Raw genomic sequence first — 6,000 nt, 5'->3', positions numbered from 1 at the left:
TTCCTCAGTTGTTTACAAAATCTGCAAGGTATATCAGTTTTAGTTATCCCTGACTGTAATTCAAAAATCTCTCCATATATTTCACTTCTGAAGCAATATATCTTGATATAAATGCAAACCAGGCATTTGGGATTAGATTTTGCAAGATTTTGCAAGAAGGGGAAATTAATTAATTTAATCAGCATTCTGAGATTGAATACAGCAGACCTTGGATTTTGATAACTACTGGTACTATGTAAATCACATTGCGCTTTTTTTCTTCTTTTGCTCTTGAGAAAACAGACAGCCAAAGATTAACTGTCCTGAGAACCACAATAACGGCAGATGAGATGCACTATTTTTGGACTTTTGCTAAAAATGATCATTCCAATTTAAATATATTTCCACTGAGAGCATGCCCAGTGGATTTCAACTGAATCTATTTAGAACCAAACCTGTACAAATAATAATTTATTTGTTTATTCTGTCCTTCCATATATATTTTATTTTTACAAGGCATATTATATTGCTATATAGTTTTGTATATTAAATACAAAATAAATGGGAATAAAATAGTAGCCGCCTCAATAATATAAGCTAGTAAAAACTTAAAGGTCTAGCAAGATTAACCAAGAGACATCAATATTCCCAAAGCAGTTATCATAATCTATTATCATTTTTGTCAATAAAGATTTGGGAGCCTCATTTTCCTCCTCCTCCTTCTTCATGGAGTTGTAGGCAACTGGACAGATAATCCTGGTGAAGACCCTTCATTTAATTAATTCTGCTTGAACCTCCAAGATATGTTTTCTCTCTCTTTTTCTCTCTCTGTTGCTCTCACACTATTTATTTATTTATTTATTTATTTTATTAAGCATGTATAAGATAACAGATATAAGTATAAACTTGAAATGGATACGAATAAATGGGAACAGTAGGACAGGGATGGTAGGTAGGCACGTTGGTGCACTTATTCACGCCCCTTACAGACCTCTTACGAATGGGGTGAGGTCAACAGTAGACAGTCTAAGGTTTGTATAATGTAATTATACATTATACACTATGAAGCGGTATAGAAGTCTAAATAAAAAAAAAATTGACGTAGTGTCATGAACTCTTTGATTGGCACTGGAACGATCTAAACTCAGTGTTTTCCACTTGAAAACTGAGCAAATATTTTCTTCAAATTGTGATTCTTGACTGCATTCAAAGGCTTTCTCCATCAACACACCTACGCACACACTCAGACACACACAAAGGGGGGCAGGCAAAGGAAAACAAAGTTTATTAGTAATTGATAGCTTGTACAACTGATTATTTGTAGCAAGGCAAAGCTAAAATGCCATCTGTTAAAGCCAGCTATTGTTTTCTGGACACATTCCAAATGTGTTTTAGGAAGTAAGATGTCCTACAGTGAACACAATTTTAGAAGCTATCAAATAAATGTTAGTTTCTCCGTTTTTTGTGCCTTTTCAAGTACACATGCCATAAGCATTAGGACATAAAGCACTATGAAAATCTTAAGTCATAATTAAATCTTGAATAGAATTGAAATAGAAAATATATAAGGCTTTTTAGAAGCTTGCTTCGAAACACACTCAAGATTCAATACTACTTTCATTTAATAAGGTGATTAGGATAATACAGGCAAACGTTAAGCTTTGAGGACAGCGATGCTTAAGTGTGGCTTTGAGTAAAACAAGAGAAAGGACTAAGAGGGACCTTAGATTTAAATATTAAACTACTTTATCCCTTGAAATTCCCACTGTCTCCTCTCTGTTTCCAGGGTCCTTATTCTGCCATGGTGCTTTGGGGTCCTATTGTGTTATCAGTATTTGATATCAGTATTTGAGTATCACATGAAGTGTTAATACCACTTTATAATGCCTTGGTAAGGCCACACTTGGAATATTGCATCCAGTTTTGGTTGCCACAATGTAAAAAAGACGTTGAGACTCAAGAAAGAGTGCAGAGAAGAGCAGCAAAGATGATTAGGGGACTGGAGGCTAAAATATATAAAGAACAGTTGATGGAACTGGGTATGTCTAGTCTGATGAAAAGAAGGACTAGAGGTAACATGATAACAGTGTTCCAATATCTCAGGGGCTGCCGCAAAGAAGAGGGAGTCAAGCTATTCTCCAAAGCACCTCAGGGTAGGACAAGAAGCAGTGGGTGGAAATTAATCAAGGAGAGAAGCAACTTAGAACTAAGGAAAACTTTCCTGACAGAAGAATTAATCAGTGGAACAACTTGTCTCCAGACAAGTTTATCAAGTTGTAAATGCTCCAACACTGGAAGTTTTAAAGAAGAGATTGGATAACTATTTGTGTGCAGTGGTGTAGGATTTCCTGCCTAAGCAGGGGGTTGGACTAGAAGACCTCCAAGGTCCCTTCCAACTCTTCTCTTCTCTTCTCTTCTCTTCTCTTCTCTTCTCTTCTCTTCTCTTCTCTTCTCTTCTCTTCTCTCTTTAGGGAATAGTCTCATTATTAAGATATAGGAGATTGTATAGAAAGAGCTCACCATGTCTAGTCAAAAGAGAATCCTACTGAATATCTTTAAAAAGGTTAAATCATGGCAACTAGACCAAAGTTTATTAAAACTGAGATGCTTTGTTACTCATCCAAGTAACTTCTTCAGTCAAAATGAAAATTTTGGGTCAGCAGAGAGTTAGAGAGTTGTTAGAATTGATCAACCCTTGCCATACACACTGCAGGGAGTTTCTCCCCAAAATGAAAAGCAATCATCTTTTCATTGAGATGAAAAGATTGAGTCTTGAGTCAGCAAGACTCAATCATCCAGGCCAAAAGTGTCAAGATATCCTGGATGATTGAGTCTTAAATCCTGCTGAATTCAGATGTAATCTATTCATGCATTCTTGGAAGTCAGGGTCTTTTCATTTAATGGGGCTGCTGTCAGGATTGTCGTCTTTGGGATCTTTCCAAAGCTGATGTTGAATTTTACACATTATGATTGCATGATCACTGTCAATATGTGAAATGTAGCGTAAAGCATCTTGAAGCTACCACTCATAAACCTGAAGTTGGTGTTCTAATGTAGTGATTTGAGGGCAGCTGTTTTGATGCCCTATCATAATATTTTGCATATATATTTCAGTAACATATAGATAATGCTTGCGGCCCCACCTATTAGGAAACTGAAAATACTCTAGTCCAGATCCAAGAAAGTGGGAAATGAAATATGCCACAGTCTGGACTAGCATGAAAATAAGAATGTCAACATTCATTCCACACTGGGGGAATAAGGTTAAACTGTGAAGAGCGAGCAGACTGATTTCCCAAGATTTCCAGATCTCTACCAAGTTTTGTGTCATCGGTACCCATGGCTCTTGAAATAGATACCGAAGCAACCATTTATTGATTGCCAACTTTGAAGCCACCTTCTCAGCCAGGAGCCATCCCTCTTCTGCCCCAACAAAAAAGGGAACAGCAAGAGAGCTAAAACTGGTGGCTATTTGGACAAGGCAGGCAATGGCAGAAGATACTCACATAGGGAACATATTATTTGTAAAGCTGACCAAAGAGCCTAAATGCCTTCAAAAGGTTAGCTATTTTTCTTCCTGGAGAAAAGAGAAGTGGAATGCTGGGAAAAGTAGGAAAGTTTGATAACAATAAATGAAATCAAGTCCTGTTTCTCATGTTTCACATATCTGTGCTGTCTGGAGTCACTCACTCTGGATCCTTTCTAAGGGTATTTTCATGAGATGTGTTCAAATTGCTTTTTTAAATTTCCTAGATCTCCACCATAACATTACATTAGCCCTAGTAGGCCAATGTTTCTGCTCCTAATTCTTTTATGATTTTCTGGAGTAGAAGAAGAGGCTTCTTTCTCAAGAGGACAGTTAACGTAGCCATTAATTGTCACTTTGGGATTTATGTCACTTACATAATCTTTCTTACATAGCTTGACTCTCTAAATAATTCAATTGGAAGGAATTGGAAAATGCGTCCCATGAAAGGACTGGCGATAAGCAAAATCCAGCTGGGTTCATCTCTACTCAACAAAAAATGCCTAAAAAAAAAAGGCTAAGGAATGGATGGGCAACCTGTCTTCTAGCTGTGAAATTTTAGCTTCCTGGATAATGCTGAATTTAGAGGAATATATGATTAATCTCAATCTCTTGGACTTTAATTTAGCTTTGAAAATCTAATGTTATTAACTAGCTCATTAAAGCTTCCCCCCCCTCCATATACTGTATAAGCTTTCTGGATGGATCAGGTGCAAAACCTTGCTTCTCCTTTCCCCAGTCTGCCAAAAGTAGAATAATGCAGATTCTCACAAATCTGTTCCACAGAAGTGAAAACAAATGGTAACATTTGTGAAGTTCTGTCTGTATGGCTGAAAATGGAATAAATGGGAATACTCAGAATTTTTTCATTGTAGAGATATTAGAAACAGTACACCCAAACCCATGTGATTCTTCTGACTTCTGCTACATCAGGACGATAGAAACAGTCACCATAAAGGGGGCATTCTCCCTTTATGAGCCACGGTGGCGCAGTAGTTAAAACGCAGTACTGCAGGCTACTTCTGCTGACTGCCGGCTGCCTGCAATTTGGCAGATCAAATCTCACCAGGCTCAAGGGGAGCAAAGGGGATTTTTCAATATATCTACAAAATTGATACAGATTTGCTCTGAAGAACAATAGGGCCAGTGATTCATGTCGGGAGAAAAAAAGAAATAAATGTGGCCAGGGCAGCTGTGCAGTCATTATTTCAGTATTCATATATCAGCAAACCATGACTTTGACACCGAATATATAGAGAAGCACAGCCAACTTTGGCTTCCAAATGTACCTAATTGTCTGATGAATATGTCACATACACACTGTACTTATACACTTGAAGCAACTGAAATATTCACCTCTATGAATGTTCCCTTTACATGTTCAAATATGCTTCCCAGCCCCAAATATGAGGTACCCTTGATCTAAGGGTTATTAAGTGGGATAGACTTTCTTAATCAGAAAAGTGCTGGCAGAGAATAATCCATGGAGAGATCTATCACCCATTTTGGTGTTTTAGAACTTCACAGTTTATTTGCCATATCTATTGCTCTTATTGTTGCTGTTCTTGATTTTTTTTTAAAAAAAAATATGTTTTGTGCCTTTCTCTATGTGAATGTGGATAGTTTTTAATATAATTTTTAAAGTTCTCACTGACTGCACAGCTCAAAAAACTCTATTATCAGGAGCTTTTTTAAAAAAGAACTAAACATAAAACCAAGGTCAGCTGGTGCCAATGCTGGAGATGGCACTGATCTGAAAGGAATAGGAATAACAAAATAACAGAATAACAGAGTTGGAAGGGATTTTAGAAGTCTTCTAATCCAACCCCTTGCTCAAGAAGGAGACTGTATACCATTCCAGACAAGTGACTGTCCAGTCTCTTCTTCAAAACCTCCAGTGATGGAGCACCCACAACTTCTGAATGAAAGCTGTTCCACTGGTTAATTGTTCTCACTGTAGGAAGTTTCTCCTTAATTCCAGGTTGCTTCTCTCCTTGATTAGTTTCCATCCATTGCTTTTTGTCTTGCCTTCTGGTCAGTGGTGGGATTCAAGTAATTTAACAACTGGTTCTCTGCCCTAATGATTTCTTCCAACAACCAGTTTGCCAAACTGCTCAGAAAGTTAACAACCGGTTCTCCGGAAGTGGTGCGAACTGGCTGAATCCCACCACTGCTTCTGGTGCTTTGGAGAATAGGCTGACCCTCTCTTCTTTGTAGTGGCCCCTCAAATATTGGAAGACTGCTATCATGTCCCCCCACTCCTTCTTTTCACTAGACTAGATATAACCAATTTCTGCAACCATTCTTCATATGTTTTCGTCTCCAGGCCTCTAATCATTTTTGTTGCTCTTTTCTGCACTTTTTTTCCAGAGTTTCAACATCTTTTTTTATAATATGGTGACCAAACCTGGATGCAGTATTCTGAGTGTGGTCTTACTAAGTCTTTATAAAGCAATACTAGTAGTTCATGTGATCTTGATTCCATCCCTCTGTTA

The sequence above is a fragment of the Pantherophis guttatus genome, chromosome 1, assembly GCF_059756535.1.
Source record: "Pantherophis guttatus breed Tessera chromosome 1, ASM5975653v1, whole genome shotgun sequence".
In the NCBI taxonomy this organism is placed as follows: Eukaryota; Metazoa; Chordata; class Lepidosauria; order Squamata; family Colubridae; genus Pantherophis; species Pantherophis guttatus.
Note: the sequence above shows the minus strand (reverse complement) of the source record.